We start from the raw sequence: 17,777 nt of genomic DNA, 5'->3' as shown, positions 1-17,777 counted from the left end.
GAACTGAGAGGTCTAAGGTTTTAAAAGGCTACTCATACATTTTTCAGTAACATTTGCAATGCCAGCACCCTTCTCTGTTTTTAGTGCTTTTTTACTAAGGTTACTGAGTATGCACCTTCATTTTTTCACACAGAATAGTGTGGCTGAATGGAGGCCTTCTGCGACACCCTTGTTTCCTTGGGACACTTCTTAGCCCAGAAGTTGAAAAATAGATAAAAACTTCTTAGAATATTTATTTTGCAGTGCCCTTGCTGTTGTTGGAGGACTAGATGAATCAGGGTGAATATTTGAGGAGGTGCAAATGTCAATGCTTTTAACTTGTTTAGAAATGCTATTGATGGTACACTACTCATGAGAAAGCAGCGAAGTGAGAATAATGCTGACTTCAGCAAATAAAGAAATCTCATATATCCTTAGTGCTAGACTGCAGCAGAACAACTGGTATGTTTTGCTTGATTTATCATCGGTACAAATCTTCGATTTACCAGTCCTCAGACTACCTTTTCTTCCTGTTCATCAGTCCCTAAACTACCCAGACAGCTTTTGCTGTGGCTTAGGGAAGTCAGATATTTTTTAATTTCACTTCCCTGTCTGAAAACCAAGGAAATACTTAAGAGGATGTGTGGGAACTGTTTACTTAATATTTAGTGGTATGCGCTTAATAAAGTACATTGTTTAATTTTTATTATTTTTGATCAGTGGATTGTTTTTAGCTGATTTCTATGTAATTGTCAGAACCATAGTTGATGGGACTCAAGGCCACTGACGAAATATTCCCTCTATCAGTAATTCCCTGCCTTTAATAAAATACAACAGGAGGGCCAGGAGTTTACAGGAGGTCCAGAGGTATCGGGGAGCCTTGCCTCTGGTTTAAGAGAGTGCAAGGTTAGATTTTGACTGTACAAATAAAGCCGAAAGTTCTTTTGGGCTTGTAGTCACCCAAGGAATCCTTTAGTAATTGTGGTTATAACTGTCGTTATGAGTCTGTGGTCACAGATGGAAAGCATGAGGCTCAGAGTAGTAACCAGAAGGCTCAGAAACTGCACAGCGAGGAAGTCGCTGGCCAGTCACAGCAGGAGGACAGAGCTATGGTTACTGTGGGCCAGTGGAAGATGCTTTCTTTCTTGGCAGTTGCCCAGAGGATGATAGATCTAACAGCTCTGTAGCGTAGCTTCTGGAACCTCACCACGTGATTCCCTTTGCTACAGCCAGGTAAGGGAACACTGGTAATGGCATTAGCACTGTGGGAATAGTTACGTCCACCATAACCCAGTTAGAGGGCAAGCTTTTGTGTCCTACTGTAAACTCATTCTGATGGCTTGTCTGTGCCAGCTTCTCCTGAGAAACCTATGCCTTCCTAATATTTTTCTTGCCCTGGCATTGGCATTTCTTGGGTGACAGAAGTACATTGAGCTGAATTAAAAAAAAAAAAATCCAACTAAAAGGAATATTTTTTTTGCAAGTCTTGTTCTCAGACAGATTGGCCCAGCAAGTGAGTGCATCAATGATGGTGCTGGAAAACCATAGGAAAGTGAGATTTAACAGAACCCTCTGGCAGCAGACTACGTCTGTGCCAGGTTAATGTAATCACTATGGGACTGCGATTTGACAAGATAAATAATTTTTATGAGTCCTGGTGCTGGCTGTGGCCTCATCCTGTGAGAGGCTTATCTGATAACTCCATCGGTTCAGATTTGCTAAAAAGATGCTTGATGGCTTAACTTTATACTGATAGGTTTTTAGTCAGTTCAGGTACAGCTCATCCTTTATCAGCCGCTCTAAAGCTAGCGTAAGTTTCATCTCTGGGTCATTTAGTCATGAGTCGCACTGTTCAGTGATTCAGTCATGTGCAGTGCCACCACCTGCAAAAGGCAGGCTGTGATGTGAGAAAAGATCCTTGGGATCCAGGTGCATTATGCAGCAGGGAACATCTGCACTTCTGTTATGGAACCTGCCTTCCCCTCATCATTTGCACGTGGAATGGAGCAGTCTGCCTCACCAAAAGAAACAGAAGCTGAGCTTAGATTTGCACACAGTGTAATGAGGTAAATTAAAGTGCAGCTTCTAAGCTATGGTTGGTTGTTAGTTGATAAGCTCTCGAACGCTGGTTGACTTGTGCCTTGTTTAAACACACCTTTCTTTGCTCTGAACTTTGCACCAGAAAGATTGCTTTGGTTTCATGGTGCCCAAGGTAATACATCAAAACTGTATCAGGAATGAGAAGTATAATCAGAACAGCTCAGATAATTTTCTGTAGGAAACACAACCTGACCTTTCACTGCGGTAATATTTTAAGGGTAAAAACACCTAAGACATTAAATATATAGGACATATGCAAATACAAGTAATTAAAAATCTTAGATACTAATTAAAATGTCCAGGCATTTGGCCAGTGATACAAATTCTATCTGCCTTCCTCTTTCAGAGAAGGGCATTTGCACTGTTACTTGTTCTCCTTGAGGTGAAAGCAAAGGACAAACTGTGTCTGAGCTTCTTACTGTGGATGGTGCATACAAGAATAAACTAAAATGTGATCTTTTTTCTACTAGTAAGTATGAGCTGCTCATGAAAGTTTATGGGAAACTTTGAGTTTCGTGCTGTGAAAGCTGGTATTTGGCACTCTGTACTTAAAATCAGAAAACAATTTATGAAGACGTATGGTGATAAAATCTGTGTGATGTGTCATAGTGTTTGGGTTTCTGAGTCTTGCTTGAGTTTTTGTAATGATTGTTAAAGAAAGGTTAGTCTTCCTGCCTTAGGGATTGGAAGGGAGGCATTCACTTACACATTTTTCACTTGCTCTCCGTTTGCTGAACTATTTGATATGGATTTCCCTAAACACAAACCTCGGTACGGGTTGCTATAATTTCTCTTAAGTCATTTTGTATACATGCATATATTTAATCTCTGAAATACAGATTAGGTGAAAATTTAGGTTTTGTTGTTTACTTCTGAAGAAATTGCTAAGTGAGATCCAGTCAGTTAGCAGCCAGCAGCTTGTGCCAGGATGTCAGTCAATATCTCTGCATAGGGCCATGCCAGCAGGAAGCAGGGCAGAGAACAGGACAGGATGGGATGGGAAGAGATGATAAAGCACTTGGCGTAAGTGCCCTTATACAACAGTCTTTTCAAACCTTTCAAACGGTTTGTTCTAATGTAAGCGTGTACTCATAATTTCATAGGAGCCAGGAGCCAGGCTTTCAGCAGTTTTTTAGCAACAAGGCGTTCTCTCCGATCACCAGGCTGTGCTGAGTGGTATCTTTCTTAGGCCACGTTTCCACTGCAGTATGCTCAGACCTTGGCCCGGCACCAGCATGAGGCTACTGGATAGCTGTGTAGCTGTCTTCATGTGGATAGCTGTGTAGCTGTGTTTGAGCCTAGGCTGAGAAACCTTTCCTTCAAGCCTTGGCCATTTGGGTTGGTTTCTTTCTTCTCCCCGTGTGTGGTATAGTGTTGACACAGGTGCACAACCTCCGATTCTGGATGAGATCGGTGCCTTTTGTACCATGCTGTATTGTGTTATTCGCCTGGAGGTTTTTGAACCCCTATTTCTATCTCACCTTCCAAGTCTTCTCACGTAAGTAACTTCATATCTAAAATGTAGTTCAACTTTGACTCAAAAGAGCTTCAGTTAGATAAAGAGTATTTCTCCAAGTAGATTATCTTGTAGGAGTTACTGGTCTTAAGAAATGGAAGAATCAAGTTCACATCTGCATATACTGTGTTGGTTTCTTTTAATTTTATTTGCAACCTTCCTTGTAAGTAAGACCGTAGATAACCTTAGTGCCTGTTCATGCAAACATTTTTTATGTGGGTGTATTGTTAAATAAGTTGTTGGTTTCGGGTTTGTTTTTTTTTACAATGTATAATCACCTGTATGATTTTATATACAGCTGTAGCTGTATTTCAGTTTACTGGCTAGGAACACTAAGTTTTTTGCTAGCAGCATTGCTCTGGGCAGCAATTTTTTATATAAAAACCTTTTATTGTCCTGCTATAAATTTCTTTCTACAAGTTCAATTTCCTTTAAGACCTGAAGTTCTTCTCTGCATAGAATTCTTTCCTTCCATTCTATACTATACATATATAAGTATGTATGTTTATATATGAATAGATGATCTGGAATTCTACAGATTTGTTTTCTATGGAGTGGTGATTTCATCACATCTGAGCATACAGGTCATATTGTAGATATGCATATTAACCTCTTCCTTAAGATTTCTTTTGTTTTCCTTTTATTTTGTTTATTTGAAATTGCAAATGAAGACTTGTAGGTAAAAGCGTTTTGTTACAACAGCCACATCATCTTTTAATGAATATCTCTGAAATAATGGGGGACTCTTACACTAAAAACAGTGCAGGACTGCTTAGAAGCTAAGACACTTTTGCAGCTTATAGTAAGCAGTGAGGGAGGTGTAGTATTTTAAAGCTTTGACTTTTTTTGTCATTAACTATGTTCCTTTGATTCTGTGACTTGTTCTGAGCTAGTCAGAGATGATCCTTTGTCCCATTACAAGTGACTGCTGTCATGAGAGTTCATTGCTAGTGCTTTAAATAAGGAAATAACTTAAAATAACTCCCAAAGGGTCATGTCATCTTCCAGATCAAGATTGGGACATTCATTTGTCGGTATGTAAGCTGCCTTGTGGCTGGCCTCATTAGCTTTGGAGGTACAGAGCGTGTGTTTTCCAGGCCTTCATCCTGATCCCAGGGTATGTTATATCTCTCACTGATAACTGTCCATCAACGTCGTCTGTCAAACTAGCATGGCAATTTTAATTCAGAAATCCGGTGTCCTCAGTGGTCTTCAAGCACTGTGAGTCCATGTGCCATTTAGTCTGCTTCCAACTTATTAGCATCTGAGAAGGGTGGGAGAGTATTACTGCTTTGAGGTGTCACAGGACAGTAAGCTGTGCCAGCCTACTAAAAAGACATCCATATCCGTTTAGTTTTCTAAGGAGGACACCTGTGACCCTTGCAACCAGAAAAGGATATTACTTTATCTTTTTTCCATTGCATATTGCTTTCTATTTTTACACTATTAAGGTTCCCTTATGCCACAGGTTTTACTTTGTCAGAAACGCTTGCTTTTTGTGATTGTCAACAAATTACTGGGGGACTTTCCCTGTACATCATCTGTCTGATTGGCCTCTCCGTAATACTAAGGAAATTATTAACATTAAGTAGATATGACTAAGATATCTTGCATGTTCTTTCTTCTAGATCCACCAAGGTCTGCCTTCCCTTTTTTGTTTTGCGTGATAACTTGGAAAAAAGGCAGTGTGGCAGGCATATCCAGCTGTGGCAGGCTCATGTGTGGTAACTACTGGACAGCTGTGACTCTGTACATTGAGGTTCCCTTAAATGGTGCTTTGCAGGTGTTTTGCAAAGGACCTCTAGGATTAAATGGCATTAAGGAAAAAACCTTTACAAGGCCATTTGAAGTCCATTGTGCAATCCTGGGAATCTTCTGATGTGTCGGGTTGAGTGAGCAATACAAGGGAAAAAGCAGTGATCTTTTTTTTTTTGTGGGGTGTGGCTTTGCTGCTGAAGAGGTCACTGTGGTACCTTGGGGTCTAATCGTGACTTCCAGTAGAAGAAAGCCTAGCTGTTGGCTGGAGGTGTGGTGCTGAAGTGATTTTGATGCCCTTCCCATGAATACCTATGAATTCCCATGAATTTTTGATGCCCTACCCATCGCTGTTTCCAAACGAAGCATTGTTCTCTGCTGTAGCCACACAGGGTGGTGACTTGCACTGGGCTGGTGGCCTGCTTCAGTCTTGCATCTAGTTGGCTTTGTGCAGTGTTGTCACTCAGTCCTCTGACAGTCCTGCTAGCTGAATTTTTCCCATGTAGTCTATTCTAGCAAATGGTGATACTCTTTCCTTTCCACTGGATAGCACAGCCTGCAGGTTGGCTGCCTGCGTGCTTGTGCTGGCTTTGAAGGGGTCTGCCTGTTAAGGATGGGGTGTGGATTTAGGCTGCTCTGAGAAGGGCACTGAAAGGTTGTGTCTGCCTCTTGCAAGCTACTTCATAAAGGCTTAGGTGACCTTGAGGTATCACCTCTTGGAGCACTCTTGTGGAAGTGACAGCTTCAGTGTATTACCTTATGATTTAAAACAATTGTGTATATACATGGTAATAAAAAGGTCATGTTTTTTTCTGAGATGGGATTGTACAAATAATTCTAATTCATTTACTTCTGAGGTTTTATGAAATGGTGAAAGAGGGAAAATGAGGTCAGTTGCCTAGAGGGCAGAGTCAATGAAAATATCCTAAAATTCTTGTTTGCACCTTCCTGACTTTAAAAGAGGAAGGAGATCTGAATACCCCCAGTAAAAACATCAGTAGGGGTGGCACAACCTGTAAGTTTACACACTGGTTGCAATTAGAGAATTGGGAATTCAGAAAATACTGTAATTTGGGTGTATGGACATTTGTCTTTCTTTGAATATCTCCTTTTCATCTTCATGTTAAATTGTGTTGTAAAATTCCTGTTACGCTGTTTCTTCTTCCCCTGCCATTGCTGTATTAACTTACACTGTAAGTTATAAACCCTTTTGAAATTCACAAGTGTGTTTCCTTTTCTGTGTTAACCTGGCGGCACTTGTATAGTCCTTGTAAATCTATAGTAAATATAATGCTTTGTTCAGGTGCTTTATTTTGGCAAGGGAATTATCCTCTGAGATAGAATTGGTACTTATGCAATCAATTATTTCTTGCATCCAAAGAAACCTCTAAGGTTGCAAAACTGCATGTTCAGTGCAGAAAATATTAAGAATGTGTTTACTTTAATACTTCTGGTAGGAAGGGACTAACTGTGTCACCCCTCCTGAGCTTGAAGGATGCATTTGTCACCCGCATCAGGCCCAGAGATATTTCAATTCCTTCATTGCCTCCCCAGCAGTCTTGGTTATGTGCTGGTTCCTTAATTTCTAGGATGGATTAGGTAGCACTTTAGGGAAAGCCAGCAGGGTCCTGCCTGGCACGGCAAGGCAGTGTGAGGGCTGGGAATGAATAGAGTGGTTGGGCAGTGCAGCCTTGGAACTGAGAGTGAAGGACTCGTGGGGCTCCCTGCAGCTTCTGCTCTGGTTTGCCTCACGCTTTTGTTCCCGTTGCTGTCTAGAAATGTCTGCTCTGTGCACTCCGGTCAGACCTGTTCAGGCTGTCTTTCTTTCCTTCCAAACTGCAGACTTAGATAGCTGTCATAATATGATATTTTCAAATTAATTAAAGTGGAGCTTTTTTGTATGTGACTTAATATTGCATTCAGCATTTTATTTTTCTGTGTACACATGATACTTTCTAAAAACATATGGTATTCACTTGTGGAAGGTGCGTCTTGTAATGGGAAGTACAGATGTTGGGCATTGAGATCTTGGCCCTGTAACTGAACATCGTGGATAGTAATACTCCAGAGTGCATGGCATTGTTCTTGTTCTTCTGTACACAGTGTGTGTGTACATACAGCAAAAGGAAATATGAATTTGTATTTATAGGAGCATCTGCATATGACTTGTGCCTTATTTCAGATTTAGTGTGTTATACATGAATCACTGTTTGATTTTCCTTGATTATTACTGGTGTCTGTAATCATAGCTATTTAGTATTATGAATATGTGCTATTTTTACTCTGTTCACACAAAGGAATATCTAAAGTTGAAGTCAAAGATTTAACCTCTAGATACGTGGGGGAAGTTAAAAAGAGTAAATGTCATTTTTTACTTGCATTTTTTGCTGGCAGTTAACCCTCCACTGAAATGTTTTGTTTGGGAATGCAGGGTAAGAGTTATGGCTAATATTAGTGACACAATAATTTTTAAAATACAGATTGATGTTGCTTTATATAGCTGACTGACATCTTCCAAAGTGGACTGATACCTTTTTTGAACAATAATCATGGAGAACATTGTCAACTGAAAAAACATAAGTGGCACCTATATATTGATTTAGAAACCGGTATCTCATATTTGTAAGATGCTGGTAAGGAAAGGAGTGTTAGTTAAGAAGGAAAACAGAGGATTGTACTAAATTTATATTAGGAATTATGATCTAAATAGTTTATAAATCTAAAATATTACTTTTTTTTAAAAAAAATTACAGTATTTAAATCCCCAAATTCTCATAGTCCCTGCCTGCATCCTTTTCTTGAAAAGTATATACAGTTGATGAGCTATTTTGGTCTTCTATTTCCATAATTCTGGAAACACTTTTTTTCTCATTTTACTAGCAGCATTTTTTTTAAAGCTGCAGAGCAAGCTGTGACTGTCAGCCTTCCATTTCTGACCAGGCTTGAATATTTCCTCTTGCCATCTTAATATATGATCAAGTCTTCCATGACTGTGTTAAGTTTTGATGAACTCGCTGCCCATTTGCCCACATGGAAAGGAGACTGCTTACACAAAAAAAGAATCAGATCTAAGAGCAAAAATCAAAAAAACATTCATGCTGTTAGTGAAAAGTGAGAAATAAGGATTACATGTGTAGTTATGAACAACTAATAATAGAACACATGTGATTTTTTTTTTTACGGTTTGGTTTTCATTTTGGACTGCTGTTTGTATCAAATGATTGTTTATTTCATTTGCATGTTTTGTTTACTTTTTCTTAATTTCTAGTGTTTGTTTCTTTTTTTGTCCCCTGCAGTCCCCCCCTTGTTTGTTTTGTGTTGTGTTCTCTTTGATTTTTCCCTCTCCTGAAACAAAACCAAACCTCTTTTAAATCCTGTTTTGTTGTCATATTCAGGTCCTGATGCTCAGACCTTGTGGACAGGTAGCGTGCTCCCGAACGCTATGGTAGGCATTCAGTGATGGGAGGCGCCCTGTCAAGGGAGACCCAGACTGGAAGAATGAATTAACTGCTGTGGGTAATCTGAATTCTCCTCCCCGTCTCTCCTCTCGAACCTGACACAAGAGAAAATATGTAGTTTCTTCCTTGGTGTCACCTCCATCTCTCATGGTGAAGCAACAGAGCAGCTGTAGCTTTTAAATTGTGCAGCAGGGTTTTTATGTTAGGGTTACTAGTAGCTTCCAAACTTGTACTTGAATGCATCTGTGTATTCAAATCGGTAGCTGTACATCTGCATACTTAACTTGTAAGTGAAGTTAAGTACCAGAACAGCTTTTTTTTTGGTTGAAAAAATACATGTTTTTATATTGTTTCTGCCGATGTTCAGGAAACAGAGGTGGTAGTAAAGCGGGAGAAGGAAGGAAGGAAAGAATCTGTGCTCCTGAGTTTCTTCCTGCTTGCTTGGTTGTCTACTGACATTTAAAAACTACCAGAAATATGAGCAGGAGAATGAGGTTCATGCTGGGTCATAGGACACCAAGCCATTGGAAGTGTTTGTTGGTCTAGGTAAGAGAGAGCTACAGATGATTCAGTTGTTACACCACAGGAACAGGTATTTCCCAGCAATATTTGCTTAGAAGAAGGAATTTGATAGGAAAGGAGATGTTGTAAAGGTTCATGGCTTTGGCAGTTGCCCTTGAAGATAGGAAGTAAGGATTGTGATTGGGTGCCCTTTTCAGTCTCTTTTGCTGAGGTGACAATGGATTTTACCGCTGCTCCTTTCTTTGTGCATGGGTCTGTGGGTCACGTTATGAAGGAAACAGCTGGGTCAGGGGAGACCTGCATTGCCCTCTGCAGTGATGCACACTGCCTAGCTTCTAGCAGGGGAGTTCTTCAAAGCACTTTTGCCTCATTATGTGGAGACATATGCAGCGTTGTTGTGTTAGCTCCTCTGAGAGCAGATGATCACTTCTCTGAAGCTGGTTGCAAACACCTCCTTCCTCATGCTGAGCCTGAACTAAACCCATATGGTCCATCCCTTGCAGTGTCCTTGAGGCCTCCATATTTCCTATCCTTCTTGCCTTTAAGGATGCTTCTTAAAGTCATCCTCTCTGGCATTTTCGTTCTGAACAGACTCATATCCCTCAGTATACTGGTGTGCTGGTCTTCTCAGACCCTTCTGCTTCTTCTTCTCCCTTTCTCACCCAGCTACTGCGAGAGCACCTTTGTCTACTTTGTCTTCCTGGGTCTTTGTCGATGGTTTGTTTGGACAATGAAATGGTTTCCTGACAAAACGTCTTTAAACTCCTGTGTGGATTTCCTCCCCTGCTATTTGAGAATGCTAATACAAATGCATTTATGATCTATTCTGAATGTAAGGATTATATCGTAATACATTGACTATGAATGCCAGTTTCCTTCGAGCATAAACAAAACTACTGTATTGTGCTGCAGGCCTTATATTTGCAAGTAAAAGGGTTATAGATCTAACCAATAGACCTTTTAACATGGTAAGAGCTAGTGCTTTTAGAGAGCTAATTGCTTTCAGAGTCAGGAAAGTGAGTCTAGTATCATTTCATGGTTGTAACTGTACTTTACTAGATGGTCCTGGTATTTGCCAGGATGGCTTAAATCCGGCTTTGTTGCTATGCTCCTATTTTTTTTTCACTGTGAAAAGAAAAATTAATTATTTAAAGCTTTCCTGTCTGTGCCTCTCAATAATGGAATTACAAATACTGTATCTATTTCACTTCCTGGTTTATTCACTTTGATATTTGTGGAGCCTGAAGTAATTTCACACAGGCTTTATTCTCTTCTTTGGGAGAAGATTAGTTCCAGTCATTCTCTTAGAAGATTAAAGAAGAAGTGTTCTTTTAAAATGTGTGTGATTTGTGCGAATGTTTTCCTAATAAGCGGCATTAGAGTAGTTATAGAGAACATGTTTTGCATACGCTTTTGTAATTGATAGGAATTGTGAAGAATGAAAAGAATCAAAACTGCAGAGGACACATCCGTGTCCACATGAAGCCAGGTAATGTAGAAGACATTTGGAGGGAATGAGAAAGGTCATGAACAAGGATTCATTTGGAAGGAATGAGAAAGGAGATTTGAGTGAGGCCATTCTTTTCCTTATTTTCCTAACTGTGAGCAATATGTTTTGTTTAAAACTAGAGCTTTAAACACAATTAAGGTTGTACATAAGGGAAATAGAGTCTGTCTGTCGAGTTTGGAGACTGACTTCTGCTTTCATTTAGTGGGACTTGAGGTTCTCTAGTCCCTTCCAGTTCTTCCAAAAGCATGCACCGGTTGCAAACCTGCTTGGAACATGGTGCCACTTGTGTCAGTGTATCTGTACAGGTCACTCGGATTCCCTCGTCGCCTTGTTTTCCCTTCTGGTGGATTTGACACTCCCAGGAATGGATATTTCTCTTTCTGAAATGTATGCTTTTGAATCAGAAATTTCTGTGGGCAAAATTAGGAATGTGTTTTCAAAGCCTTTGAGAATCTTCATTCAAGTAGTATTAGAATTAAAAGGGTCAGAACCCTTGTTTCAGGACCTGAGATAAAACAGACTACTGCATTTTGCCAATACAGAAGTAAAACCAAAACTGATTTCTTCTGATACCACTTCTCCATTTAGCTAATTGTGCTAATTATTGCAAGTCTGATAATATCATAGAATCATAGAATAGTTAGGGTTGGAAGGGACCTTAAAGATCATCTAGTTCCAACTCCCCTGCCACGTGCAGGGACACCTCCCACTAGATCAGGCTGCCCAAGGCCCTTTCCAACCTGGCCTTGAATACCTCCAGGGATGGAGCATCCACAACCTCCCTGGGCAACCTGTGCCAGTGTCTCACCACTCTCATAGTGAAGAAATTCTTCCCAATGTCTATTCTAAATCTGCTCCTCTCCAGTTTATACCCGTTCCGTCTCATCCTATCCCCACAAGCCTTTATGAATAGCCCTTCTCCAGCTTTCCTGTAGCTCCTTCAGGTACTGGAAGGTCGCTATAAGTTCTCCTCTGAGCCTTCTCTTCTCCAGGCTGAATAAGCCCAACTCTCTCAGCTTGCCCTCATATGGAATGTGCTCCAGCCCTCTGATCATCTTTTTAGCCCTCCTCTGGACCCGTTCCAACAGCTCCATATCCTTCTTATGTTGAGGATTCCAGAACTGGACACAGCATTCCAGATGAGGTCTCACCACTGCAGAGCAGAGGGGCAGAATCCCCTCCCTCGCCCTGCTGGCCACACTTCTATTGATGCAGCCCAGGACACGTTTGGCCTTCTGGGCTGTGAGCGCACATTGCCGGCTCATGTTGAGCTTCTCATTGACCAGCACCCCCAAGCCCTTCTCTGCAGGGCTGCTCTCAATCACGTCATCTCCCATCGTCTACTGAGAACAGGGATTGCCCTGTCACAGGTGTAGGATCTTATACTTAGCCTTGTTGAACCTCATGAGGTTCTCACAGGCCCATAATATGTGATGTTCTAGTTAAGCTCCAAATTTGAGTCCTTGAGTCTCGTGTCTCACTGAAAGAAGTAAGCAAGCTTCTGTGTTTCCTGGTTGAAGAGTAATCCTTAAAAGCCTGCAGAGTTGAACAACTCGGACACTGGAATGCAACAGTCCCGGAACCCACGAGGAAATACAACTGGTGCTGTCATTTTCTAGTGGACAGGCTTCATGGCTGCAGTTATCAATCCTGAATTCTTTCTCACTTTATGCGGGGTGGAACAAGATCACATTTGTTCTGAAACAACATGGTATATCAAGTAACTCTTTTTGCAAATGTTCAGAAGTGTGTATGTTATAGTTCTAACACCTTTCTTCATAATAAATCATTTCATGTCATCACTCATACACAAGGGCTAATGATCTGTACCATCATTATAGATAGATTGTGTATGTCTATTTACAACAATTATAATTTATCTAACCAGAAGCAGAAAATAGGTGGTGTCTAAATGGCTGTGTAGGAAAACAGGGATCTCTTAAAGGAAATGTCATGAAATATTTTAATCTTCTTAGAAGTGCTGTATATAGTTCAGGCAGATTACGTTTTGGCATTTTATCTGGAATCTCCCATTTCTGGTGTAGTGGATTAGAATATCAAGTGTAGTAGTCTGTGACATGGCCACAATTTCCCTCCTGTTTTCTTCAGTGACAGGTGGGGATTGGAAAAGGAGGAAGCTCATATTCACTAAGGTAAAAAGAATCTTATATAAATAATGATGAGATTGTGACTGAAAAGAGTACTCTGTATGTGTGTGTATATATATACACGCGCACACACACTTTTTAGACTTACAGTCTGACAGCCTAACTTTGGCCTGGTTTACATTTATTATTCATGGAGGGGTTTAGTGAGTTTTCCAGTTTTCGTTTGGTGGTTGGTTTTGTTATGTTTGGTAGTGCTTGTATGGGGTTTTTTTTGTTAATCTCCAGAGCAGTTTTGAGCGGGTATTAACAGCAGCTGATGGTATTACAAAAAAATCCAAGAGACCTGATTCTCCTTGCTCAGCCTCTTTTATGCTCATTTAGAAAGTGAGTACTGTTTTATACCCTTTCTGCAATCACTTTGTACTCCATATTTGGAAGGAGAACAGAGCTTTTCCTCAGTTCCTACTTTTCTGGCTTTTCTTTGGAGTTTAAGGGGGATTTGGGCAAGTTTGATTGCAATTGACATTCAAAATGTCTCATAAGGTCACAAGGTAGCCAAAAGAAAACTTTTTAAGTTGGGAGAGAAGGAGTGCTAAGTGTCAATTCACTAAAAATATTGGAGATTATGTTGTTTCATTACTGATATCTTTGTATGTCCTGTATGACTTTCTTGAAAAGACTGAGTTTCAGGAGAACTTTTGTCAGTCATGGAAAGAATAAAAGATGGAAAAGGTAGAAAGGAAAATGCAATTTTTGCAAGGAGTGACAAGTTTTAGGAGCTGGAATGAAAAGCAGAAATATAAGCTCAAACTTAAGTTTCTCTAATGCCTTCTAAAAGTTATGAAGTGCTTTAAAAGTGGTGAGAAATGTTGTTGCCTTGTTCTGGACACCAAATGTCCGGACTTGGGTCATGGCAGGTATTGCTAAGGGTTTACCTGCTGCTCTGAAAGACAGTGATATTGGCTTTTGTTTGACAGGATTTTTTAGCTATCAATGCAATAGAATCTTTTTAATATGTAAGCCATATAAAAAGGTGAAAGCATTTACATCTAATTTTAGGGAGTGTCAGTACTCTGTGGTTTTACACAAAGTAAACTTACTTTAGAACAACCTACTTTGATGGATACGTCAGTTGCAATTTGATCTTATTTTAACAAAAGACTTTGAAAGATTCTCAAAGCTGCACTGCAGAATACTTGCTACTGTGCCAACAGGGTGGTGTGAAGAAATTTCTTAAAGGTTAGATTGAAACCAATTAGAATAAGTGCTGTGGTAATAGATATACTTGATTTAACACATCCTTGGAATCAAGGCCTTGTGTTGTCTTCATGTCTGATTATTTGGGTTGCAGTTTTGCCTAGAAACTCTGAAAGATCTGGATGTCCTTCTAGTAGGTGCTGTAGCTATGGGAAAGCCTGCTGATGTCCTGGGGCAGTGTCCCAAGCAAGAACAGGGAGCTCAAGCCAGGCATCTGCTGTAGCCATTAGATTAGAGCTTTCTTGGTTAATTCAGTTAAGAAGTCTTGGCACCTTGTAGTGCTACTTGGCTTCTTGAAACAAGGGGAGGAATGGGGGGAGCTTTGGGCTTAGGAGCTTTACTTATTCCCACACTTCTGTTGCTGAGCTTTCAGGATGAGAAGCAGGACAGGAGACCACATTGTTTCCCTCTCCTTATCTTGTTGGTTGTTTAGCTTTGAAAATACTTGGGAAGTTCTGTATTTATATTTAAGAGCACAAGATCTCATGGGTGTGATTACTTAGTAAATAGTTTTCAAAATGGGCCACAGTACCCATAGGCATTTTTAGGTTGTTTAAACTTAGTTAGCCATTGTACAAACTTAAAATTGCTGACATGGATTACTGCTTAACCTTGTAACTTCTATGTCAAGATAATTCTGTTTTGAGAGTGCTACTCTATTTATAGCCACATTGCTGGAGTCTATCATAAACCCACATCAGCAAAGCTTCCTCTTATGTGCCTTGCAGTTCACTGTGGGGCAGATCCTGATTTTTAACGCTCAGTGGTGCAGTGGGTGAAAGTCTGCAGAGATCTGAGACTCATCCTTGTTTCTGTTGCTGATTTGCCTCATGAATTTGAACAGCATGCTTCATCTCTCTGGGCCAAATACCCACCCCTTTTTTCACCCCTCTCACAGCCTTTGTGTATCTTGTTTATCAGGTTATTAATACATCCACCCATGCATTGATATGATGCTCAGAATCAGGGAGCCCTAGATCAGCTGAGGTATGGCTGCACTAATACTGCTAATAGCTTTTATGTAAATGGCCAAATGTACCTTGGCTTTAGGAGTGATGACTTGCTTTGCACAGGGATTTCAGAAGTGCTGCTATAATATAGGTGTAGTCAGGTATGTCTTTATAATTTTAGATAACTCTGGAAGGAAAGTTCCAGTTTATTGAGTTGTCAAGAGCATGTATCTGAAGGGGCTGCAGTGCTCAAGATGTTGCCTGTATAAGAACTCCAATAGCAATGGTTTATGGCCAGGATTACTTAAAGGAGCTTTACAGGCCAAGAATATGAAGATTGTGTTTTCTTTGTACAGCTTAAGTAGGTGTAATAGTCCAGTTTGACTAGTAATTACGTCACTTGTTAAAGCAATGCTATTTCTACACTGTTCTCAATGGTGAAAGTTGGCTGATACAAACATAAAACTTTTAATCGCATAGAATATTGAATTGGCCTTCAGTTTATAGCCTGTTTAAAGACAATGTTTAAGACTCCCAACAGAGTTCATTACAAGAATTGTTTTTAATAGCTTTCCTCTGGAAGAGCTGGAATCCTTCATCTTGCATCCTTGATGTTTCTACTAAATAGATGTATCTCTAGTGGGTGGTACAAGAATATTAACTCTGGTAATTGCAATAACTGTATTGAAGAATGGCTTTTATACTTGGGGGTTCAGTCTTGTACTGAGATAAATAGGCAGCAATCTCATCGCCTGCAAAGGGCATATGTATGAGTATCAGGTCAGAACTGACTGTGTAATTTGTAAATGAGAGCATTGCACTGTTCTTTGTAAAGCTATTTGAAGAGTGAACTATTTACTAACGTTTGGAAATAGATGTCAATAAGATAAGTTTGAGAGTGTTGTTAGTAAAGACATTAATGGAAATACAAGTTTTCTAGGGGAAAAGAAACTTCTGAGGAGTAAATTTCGCATTTAGCGATCTGAAATGCTAAGTGGGTAGTGTTTGAAAATTAAATGACTGTGTTTGTTAGCAGTAGCTTACATTTCCCGGGAGAAGAAAAGAGATCTCTTTAAGGATACTTGTGAAAAGCAACTGTGTTCTTAAAATTTAAAGATCACTTAGACTTAAGAATGTGCTGGAGAAGTAATCTATTTTCTGCAGCCACAGTAATAGCTCTTTTTATAATGAGTTGTGCTTATTTTGTACTAATAGTTTTTTTGGGAAAGAAGTCTTCTACAAAATTTTTTGAAGGTTGCAACACGGGGTATTTGTAATACTTTAAGATTTTTTTTTTTTTTTTTTAATGAGCCAGTCTGTGCAAGTGGGATTAATTATTTTTAAAAACATGTCTCTTCCAGATTCCTTATAATATTATTACCGAGACTTACTGGTTTTCCCCTTCTAATCCCTTTTTTCTTGGCCTTAACTTGTTCCCACCTATACATTTTTATTGTAATATGCAACTAGTGCTTACTTAAGCATATGTTTGGAAAAACATGTAATTCAGTGGAAGGTCACAGCAGAAATGCCATGTTCTTGGTCTTGTCAATAAATATCTAAAAATAAAAATCTTCATTGGCAGCCTATTTTTCCCTATACTGTGCATTTTAACACTTTTCCTTTCTCATCCAAACAACTGTGATGTCAAGACTGTACTCATTATCCTCAAAAGGTCTTTCTCATTGGTGCCTCTCGTTGTGCAGAGAGAAGGATTTCCAGAGCCACTGCTGTAGAGATTATGCACCAAATACCTCTTCGCTGGTACCTTTCCCTGGTGGGCCATGCAAGGCAAGAAACATTGAAACAAGCGTAGTTAGAATAAGATCTGACCTGCTCTGTCAGCTAAAGTGTTAGCGGTTGTTCTCTTCCAGCCTGAGCCTCTCTCTCTGTCCTAGCCCACAGAATTATGATTCATGGGTGTGGACAAATGCAAATGTCTTTGCAAGGTTTTGCAGTCCAAACAGAAACTGGAGATGGGGGTTGGTTGAATCTGGTAAGAAAAGACAAGACATTGGTGAGTGGACCAGGAGCCTGTGGCTTCAGCTCCTGAAGAGCCCGAGTGCTCCCAGTCATCTGTGGGGCTGCAAGCTGTGGATGGGCCCAAAGCTATGTGCAGTCTGAAAGAGAGATTCACAGTGGAGTGGTGAGGTCTTTGTGTGAATATTTTGTGGAAGGCTTCCCATGTCTTTCGTGTCCTTCTCTGAGGGCTTTCGTGACGAGAAGTGGCAATATTGCCTGCTCAGAGCTGGGAGTTGCTGTATCAATTCATTAATGACAGATGGAAGGGTCAGACCTTACAAGAAAAGCAGCTGATTTTGGTGGCGAAGGGCAAGTGTGTGTGGTGATTGAAGGGTAAGATGCAATCTGTGAGAGTTAATGGAGTGTTTTTAACACGCAGCAAATGCTCACAGGACCCTGAAAATGACCTGAAGTGCTCTGTGCTGAGTATCAGCTCTGCATTTCAGGACACAGACTTCACTTCTTTTAAACAGGACTCTAGTCTGGAGAAGGTAATGAGCTGGCTTTTTTGGAAGGACAGTAGGAGCACGGCCCTGGAAGTGTGGCACAGAGCCATGATATACTGCAGCAAGTCCCACCTCAGCCTGCCAGACCTTGCCA

General features: G+C 40.2%; 1 protein-coding gene across 2 annotated transcripts in view; it reads left to right on the top strand.

The window, feature by feature from the left end:
* ARHGAP18 (Rho GTPase activating protein 18) overlaps positions 1 to 17,777 on the top strand; it is a 94,258-nt gene that overhangs the window by 32,794 nt on the left and 43,687 nt on the right. The window lies entirely within an intron of this gene.

Source organism: Cuculus canorus, chromosome 3, assembly GCF_017976375.1.
Source record: "Cuculus canorus isolate bCucCan1 chromosome 3, bCucCan1.pri, whole genome shotgun sequence".
Taxonomy (NCBI): domain Eukaryota; kingdom Metazoa; phylum Chordata; class Aves; order Cuculiformes; family Cuculidae; genus Cuculus; species Cuculus canorus.
Note: the sequence above shows the minus strand (reverse complement) of the source record. Positions and strands in the feature narration are given on the sequence as shown.